This window comes from Lissotriton vulgaris, chromosome 4_1 (genome assembly GCF_964263255.1).
Source record: "Lissotriton vulgaris chromosome 4_1, aLisVul1.2, whole genome shotgun sequence".
Classification (NCBI taxonomy): Eukaryota; Metazoa; Chordata; class Amphibia; order Caudata; family Salamandridae; genus Lissotriton; species Lissotriton vulgaris.
The window spans coordinates 2,106,225,248-2,106,233,798 of record NC_141691.1 but is presented as its reverse complement, the minus strand read 5'-3'; the positions used below and the strand labels follow the sequence as shown (position 1 = coordinate 2,106,233,798).

At 39.6% G+C, this 8,551-nt stretch overlaps 1 pseudogene; it reads left to right on the top strand.

Moving 5' to 3' along the window:
• The first annotated feature begins 7,380 nt into the window (after positions 1-7,380).
• On the top strand, positions 7,381-8,343 carry LOC147725135 (uncharacterized; annotated as a pseudogene).
• The last annotated feature ends 208 nt before the right edge of the window (positions 8,344-8,551 follow it).

The following is an 8,551-nucleotide window of genomic DNA, read 5'->3' as shown; positions in this document are numbered from 1 at the left end:
CTTGATTCCGGTCCAGGAAAGACATGGCTTGGCAGTTCGGGCTGGACTGTTCCCATGAGGCACAGGGTCAAGGCTTATTTGCATATGGCCATGTCTGAACTGGGGTGGTGTGGAGTGCAAAAAAACTATGGATTTAGGCCCAGATCTCTGTACTGGGGTGAATGTATGACATTGTTCTGCATTCTGTCTATCAACTGTGCTTTTTGCATTTGCCGTGTGTCTTTGGCATTCCTTCGTTCTCATATATCGTGAACTTTACCGTGCCCCTGGGGCACAAGCAAGGACCGCCTAGAGTGCTGATATATCGGAACGCACTCTACTGTCCCCCGGAGGCACAAGGAGGCACGCTCCAGTGCTCCTATGTCATAGAGAAACCCGTGTGCTGAGGGGTTTCCAAGATACTGGCATCTTTCAAAAGGACTCGCACTGAAGTTACTTTAAAATAGTGGTCCGCTAGCTCAACCCGATAAGCTCTCATGAACAGCTTGTAGCTTCCGTGCATACCTGAAAAGACTAGTTCTTATTTTATGGCAACAAGCAAACAAAAGCGAGTGAAGTTGCTAATTTGAGTCCTCATTTATCGAGGGTCCCTTTTATTAAAAGATTGCCAGCCAGTTCATATTAACCCACAGTGTGTGGTGCTTTCCTGAACAATCACAGCTCTTTCAAAGTTATAGCTGGGATGAATAACCAGCTTGTCGAGCTGTTTTAGGTCCCCTAACGTTGCCTAGTCCAAACCCTCTTCCCCCAAAATCCTTGCAATATATTTGTATTAATTGTTTTATCGGTTGTGGCTGTGCTAGATGTACGACACCAGTCATCACAGCAATGCAATTTAACTTTGCAGTTTTTTTGCTGTTTTTAGTCGCTGCTAGTCAAGTTCATCGATCTCCTTACATTTTTTTGTAGGGTCAGTACCAAACATCAATGGAGAATGTTCTTTCAAAACTGGGAACTGTTTGGAATTTTGCCCTAATCAGTAGTTGTGCACTAATAGTTACAGCAGCATAGTGCGCGTCACTGTCTCAGACAACCATCAACAAACATGTTTTAAATGTGGCTGCAAATGACGTGCAATATCAGTAATCCCAGCAATGCCTTCTGCTAGATACAGTATTGTTTCCAATGTCGCTTATTTTTGGACTTTTGCACTGTTTTTAGTTTCATCTGGTCCTTGCACAGTTAGGAAAAGCCCCTTTCAAAAAGTTTCAAGAGCATCGCCAAACATCTGTAGAGGATATTCTCTCAAAGTTGGTGGTGATCTAGCACATTGCCTCCTCCTGCACATAAGATACAAAGAGTTGTGCAGCGTGTCAAAGATCATCAAATAAGCATAAATGCTGCTGAGAATTTAGCCATAGAATATGGATGAATAGGGCTAAAGCTCCCGTTTCCCACGTTGCCACTACCAGACCGACTCTGACCACCAGACAGATGCAGGCAGCATACTTTGCTGCAAGAGGCGCCACTGCATTTAAATGTTGTGGCTTCTCTTTCAATGTGATGCACTCCTGTAGACCAATATAACTAGTATCCTGGGTGGTACACTTCAAAGAGCTCCCGCAAGAGACAGGAAGAAAAAAATTCAGGCATCACAGGAGAAAAGGTTGTTGTTGGCCCAGAGAGGTCTATCCCTGCAACAGGAAGAGGATCACCGCAAGTGCCTGCCAGACAGTGCGGCTGGCAGCATGTGGGCCTGAGACCAGAACAGCCATTCATTGAAAACCTCTGCACCAATATTCCTGAATTTGAGGACTTTGGGATCTAAATGTTCCCACAACCCAGTCTCCACCCGGTTAACTTCTTTTGTAGCCCGGTAAAGACTTCTGCATAGGCATTTGAGTACCTGGGCTGGTGTTCCAGGCAATGGAGAGCATAACATTCCTGACAACTTATTTTTTACTTATTTTGTTTATTCCACAGAGCAGGCCTACCCCAAAAATACTTCTCAGGGATACAGAACGAGGAGACTATCTTTACATTAAAAAGGCAAGATGACGTGGCTTGCATATATATATATATATAGGATGCATCTGCTGACTCCATTCATAGCACTTTTCTTCAAGCGTGCATCTTAAATCTGACAATGTTGTCTGTTCATGAAAGGGGCCCACTCTCAACATCAATATTTTATGCAGCCTACAATGTTGCTTCATAGTGTGATTTAATTTCTAGGACAGCTATGGGCAACACTCAGTGGCCCACTTCCCAAAACAAAACTGCAATCCTATTGGCTTTGCCCATGCTTGTTATTTACTTATCCTATTGGTTTTCATATTGTTGATCTCAGAAGGATGCATTTGTGAAGCTACTAAGCTGCTTGAGGCATTGTAAGCACCCAGAAGCTGTGGCATGCTCACAATGGTCGGCGTACATTAAAAGGTGGAGATTAATCGGAGATCTGAAGTAGGGTTCTCTATCGTTTTCTGTAAGACGAGCTAATTATGTTCAATTAAAATCATCTCAAGCTACTAATAATTTTAGGGTTGCAGTAGTATCCACATCAGACTTGATTACTGCAGTGGCACCTTATGCAAGATTACCATCAGTGGTCACCTCATTGCAGGTTTGCCAGCAATGATCACTTGAGTGCATCAGGCAGGGTTCCAAGAAGCAAGATAAGGCTTTGTCAATGTGCACTGTTTTAACATTGGTAATACAGTGCATTGAGACTCTCACGGGTGAGTAGCCATGCTTTCCAAACCCAAATTGATTTGCTGGATGTGCAGCCAGTAAGCACAGATCTAACTTCAGCCAAACATCTGCAAGGTGATGGAGTGAGGTACAGAAGATTTTGAGTGTATCCCATTCAGATCAATCACCCCATAACAAAGTAAATATATTAATTTTGATTGCTGTGTATTAACCAAAACACACACATTACATGTGGGAAATACTTTGCACTAACAGGTTTGATTAACATATTAATTAATGATGTAAAACGCATGTTTAATCTATTTTTTGTATTTAAGTGGTGTAATAGTGCATGTCTATTTTGTAATGTACATTGTGCATTGCATGCTGCTTTTCGGCTTCATTTTTTAATGGCTTGCACTGTGATGCTTTTCTGCTAGGCAACAGTTTTAAAGGATAAATATTGGCACTGGTGGGTGGAGGGACAGAAAACACATATTCTTTGTATTTACATTTTCTTTTTGTGTTTATTGTAGTTTTGGCTGGTTGCCAGTTCCAAAATGGCTTTGCTTTTCCAGGTTCTGCGCAGTAGAAAAAGCTTACATCATCTTGCTGAGAGAAACTCTTGCATGCTCTGTGCTTCACTGAAAACTTTGCAACTTCAGCTGACTATGTTCGAGGCCCTTTGAGTGAGTGGCTGAGGGCTAAAATGATAAACACGAGATCAGCTGAATGTCTGCCAAGGAGAAAAGTCAAATGCCTTCCGAAAATGACCACGTGGAAACAGCTGAATCACTGACAATGATTATTTAAATGCCTGATGATGAACAGGGACAGTCAAACTTGTATCTATCAGCTTGTCAAACAAAGTTATTCATGGACATCCTGGAAGTTGAGAAATGCATGGACAGTCAAAATTGTATCTGTGAGCCTTTTAATCAGGAAGCTATTCATGGACATCCTGAAAGTTAAAAAATACATTGTCAATAAACGTACATCTTGAGAGCTAAGAACTACAATGTCATGACCAATCAGAGAAAGGGAAACAGCAAGAGTTGAAACATTTGAGGGAAGAGAGCAGGCAAATACACTATAAATATCAGACCAAAATTGGGGTTTAGAGTCAGAGAAGCTGATCGCAGAGAGAAGCTGATTGCACTGTAGCTGTTTGCAGAGATGCTGAGAGCCTGAAACTATGCCAGAATGCTCACTGATAACCCCTGTAGGTTGGAGATCGTTGCGTGACACTATCCTGGGTAAGAGTTACGCCAAGGAAGCCTGGGTTAGTAAGTATAGTTAAGGGTTTAGTGCTGGGTAGGAAGGTTTTAGTGTAGAAATCTTTAGAATTAAATGCATGTGTTTTTAACTATGGTTCTCTGATCTTTTCCTGAAGAATTCTCTTTCAGGTACACAACCAAGGATTGATTGATTTTTTATTTAGAGAATAATGGAATGAATTTGAACCTGAATTTTCTCTTCATGACTTTTATTAACAGTTTCTTGATTTATTTCCTGAATTAATGGCAATGCTCAGTGAGAATTTACAATGGCAGAATACATTATAATTTTCTTTTATGCAAATTAATTATATAAAATCTTATAAATGATTTCAGGTGTTCTTGATTATTTCTGAGTCAATTAATTATGCAAATCAATGTATTGTTGTAGTGAGATTAAGCTGGTCTAGACAATTACCATCAACTTTCTCAACTAATTGGTCCATCGACCTAATTGGCGAGGTACATTGATGTATAGATTAGTTAGTAGAATTATTGATGAAAATAAAATGTTGGTGTTAAAATCTGTGCTTAAATGTATCCTGTCATAGGAGAGAATTCACTCAACCCATTTGAAAATATATATATTTGCAAGGGTCTGGGGTAAAAGTGTGTCTGACTAGGTGTGTTATGCTTCGGTATTATGGGCCCCACTGGAGTGACCCCGACCCTGAGTTGGGGATATTTCTGGGTAATCGCTGCATCAGATTACTTGGTAGTGGTTATTATTGACTAGGTTGGTGATTAGTAATGGTTATTTTTACTAGTGTAGTGTATATAAAACCCCTATATTCAAAGGTTAATGTATATAGAGTTTGAAGTACAGAAATTCTGACTAACACAATATGTTGAGTCTGTATTACGTTATATGAAGTCCTGATTTTGAGGCTTCTGGGAAGTAGGAGGCTGGTCACTCTGTCTGCAGTCAGAGGAAGTGTGGCATGTGAAGTCACATATCACCTAGTCTGTTTCAAAGTGGTGACATCATCGTATGTTACAAGTTAGGGACCTTTACGTGTAAAAGTGCTGAATGTATGGTGAAGGCAACCTATAAAACTTGGGCTTAAGTACAGGAATCATTGTGTATTCTGACTTCAAACTTATCCCTGAGGGAGTAATAGAGTTTAACCAAAGCTTGAGAGAAGGGTAAAGTAGAGGGATGTGCTACTTTATCGGCAAAACTAAAATTCTGTGGTATAGAAGAGGTAAGCGCTTTCTACTGGAAATACAGAATACTTGTGAGTTTGAGGAAACTATCACTTTGGTTTTAGCAAAACAGACGAATGGAGTTGTTTCATGTGGTTACTAACTGGTATTAGTTGTATAAAGGTGTAAATACAGTGTATCAATAAATTTTGTAAAGGAGGGGTCAGCAGAATCTGAAGAAGCTGGATCAGGGCTGACGTCAAAAGTGTCGCACTCGGATAGGTCCAAGTGACTAAAACATTTAGAGTGCTGATTGGTGCTTTAGAGAGAACTGTGCAAGCATAGGTCGAAGTGATTGTGACATTTTCTATTCGGATTGGTGCGTTAGTGAGTGTTCCTTGCTGAGATAGGTGGATGCAGGAGTGACATAGAGCTTTCTGATTTGCTTACTAATGTGATTTTAACAGTGGTATTGGTTGGAAAGGCAACAGTGCAGCGAAAGCTGATTGGTAGAGAGTTTGTGCTGCACTGACGTTTCTAGCTGAACAAGAAGACGAAAAGTTAAGAGAAAAATCTATTATATTAGTAAAGAGAAGAAAGTTTCGCTGTTTGGAAAGTTAAAAAGATTGTTTGTGAAAGACAAGCCTGTAGTAAACCAAGAGTGGAGATTAGTCTTTGCCATGGGAAAGCCTGTATCTCACATGCTAATGAAGTATGGCTATCACACTCGCTTGTTGGTCAAGAATTGGGTGCAATACACGAAAGGTGATGGTGCGCTTGCATTTCCTCCAGAAGGTTCTTTTAACATCGAGGTTTTGCAGCATTTGAGAGAAACAATGATGAAACTTAAGCCTAAACCTAGACCTACACAATTTGAAGCGTTATTGGATTGGGAAGATGAGGTGTATGAGAAAGAACAACACAGATCAGGAAGAGGTTATGATTTTGGTTTGGATAAATATTGGAATGAGAATACTGAGGACAGAAAATGTACATGGCAACAGGTAGATGTACCAAATGATTTGCTTACTTTCAGGAGTATGGGACGATCTACAGGAGGTAAAAAGAAAGAGGAAGAGAAGTATGTTCAAATTTTAGACTGTACTTACAGTGACACAAAAGATGAAATGCTGGATGACATTCTGGATAACAGATCACCTCCATATCAATGGGAGTTTGCGACAGTGGTGCCAAAGGCACTGCCAGCAGAAAATACAAAAGTTTTCCAAACTGTTCCAGTCCCCATAGAGAGTAATGCAATCAATAGACAGGAACCTTTTCAAATTAGTAGTACAGTAACGAAGCAAGAACTCCTTTCAATGAGTGGTACGATTGTTTGGCAAGAAAGACAACTGATAAATAGGTCAAATAATGTACAAGAAGAAAATGAGTTAACAGTCAGCACACGAGAATTGTCTGAAAGTTTGAAAGAACTGCCTATGAATATGGAAGCTTTAACAGTCCCAATGAATATAGATTCTGAAATTTCTGTTTGCAAAAGTGAGGTAGAGAAAGAGCATTCACTGACCATACCGTTAAATGAGGCAAAACCAGATCTTAAAAGAGAGATATTATCTGAAAGTGTCAGGAATAAACAGCTTAGTGTGTACCAATTAGATACAACAACAGATCTGACAAAAGCTCTGACTTACGCAAATGGAACTGAGATACTAGCTGAAAAACAGACTGGTTGGTTGCAGGGAACGGAACCTAGAGAAATATTAAACAAAGTCTCTTTGGGTGTGACAAGTGGTGAGTTGGGAGAGTGGGTAAAAAGTGGCTATAGAAAATATGCAGAACACCAACAGATAGATAGTGCAGAATTAAAGGTAGAAATCGAAGAATTAAATTTTGGAACAGAAAGATTGAACAGATTAAAATGTTACCAGGATGAAGAGATACTCTTTATGAATAAAAGTATTACCTGGAAAAGTAAGAATTTGAAGGAAAAACTGAAGTAGTTGCCAGTGAGATAGGAGTGAATATCTCCAAATATAGGAATTTGCAGAAACAATATAGATCAGATTTCACGGCAAAAGGCATAGAAAACTTAAAAACGACAGGAAAAAGAGCTAAAATTAAAGAATTTATGATATTGTTGAGGAAAAAGAGGGAGGTTGAAAAATGGAAGAGCAGGTGGAAAAAGAAGATAAAACAAATAGCTGATAGGGGATTTTTAGCAGTTCCTGCTGCTCACAAATGTGAAACTGACCACATTACCAGAGGGAATTGGTTTGCAAATGAATTGGCAAAATATTGCACAAAACAAGAATGTTCTTTGAATCAGGAATGGGCGAAGAAAGACACTTTTTCCCAATGTCACATGCTTACTAACACAGTAGAAACGTGGGAAGAAGTGAGGAAATTGCAGGATCAGGCAAGTAATGAGGAAAAGGAAACATGGGTAAGAGAAGGTTGCACACAAAAAGAAGAAAATTATGTTTGGTTCTACCAAGATGAAAGAGCTGTTATGCCCAACAGTATGTTTGCCTATTTTGCACACATGAATCATGGACAGGCACACACAGATAGGGAAACTCATTTCGCCAACAAAGTTATCAGTCTGATTTGTGAATTACTGAGCACTAAACAGAAACTGCATTGTGCTTATTGTCCAGAAGCTTCTGGAGTTGGTGAACAGGTGATTGGCACAATGAAAATCAAATTAGCAAAAATGTGTGATTCCACTGACTTGAAATGGCTGGATGCTTTGCCCCTAGTACTAATGATTATGAGAAATACACCTGAAAGAAGGACAGCTTTAAATCCCTACAAGGTACTAATGGGGCAAGCCATGAGAAAATAATATATACCTGATCAACAAGACAGGCCCCTGAGAAATAGACTGCAGATTTTGGATACATGTTCAGAATCAGGTGCTAAGCAACCAGAAGCTTTTAACACAAGAGAAACAGACTGTAACACTGGTGAGTTAAGACCAACAGACTGTGAGAGTGTACAGCATGGTGTAAGACTTAATGATTTTTCACCTGACAACGATTTAGAAAGTACTACAGAACTAAGACAACAGACACAGAGACCAAATCTGAAGTACAATTCACTGGAATGGACATGTTTGGCACTTCCTGATATACAAGAGGAAGTGGATAGCCAGGAAAGTCTGAGAGTGATTGTACGAGAGGTGGTCATGGAAGAAGAACATTCGGAAATACTGAGAGTTATCTTATCTGACACTAGAGGAGGAAAGGATGATCAGGAAAATCTAAACAAAGACTGCGAACCTATAGATTGGGATGATTTACACATGAATTCAGGGATTACTTGAGGTCACCATAACAATGTTACAGTAAACACCTCTGGGTTTTAGCACACAAGACGAAGACGATTTTTCATGAACAATTTCCAAGTAGTTAAAATAAAAGAAGGGGAAAAGGACTGAAAGTCATTCAAGTGTGGAAAAACACTTTGTACAGACAGTACTTATTTAGTAGATTTTATTTATAGGATAACTTAGATACCATAGTAAATATAAC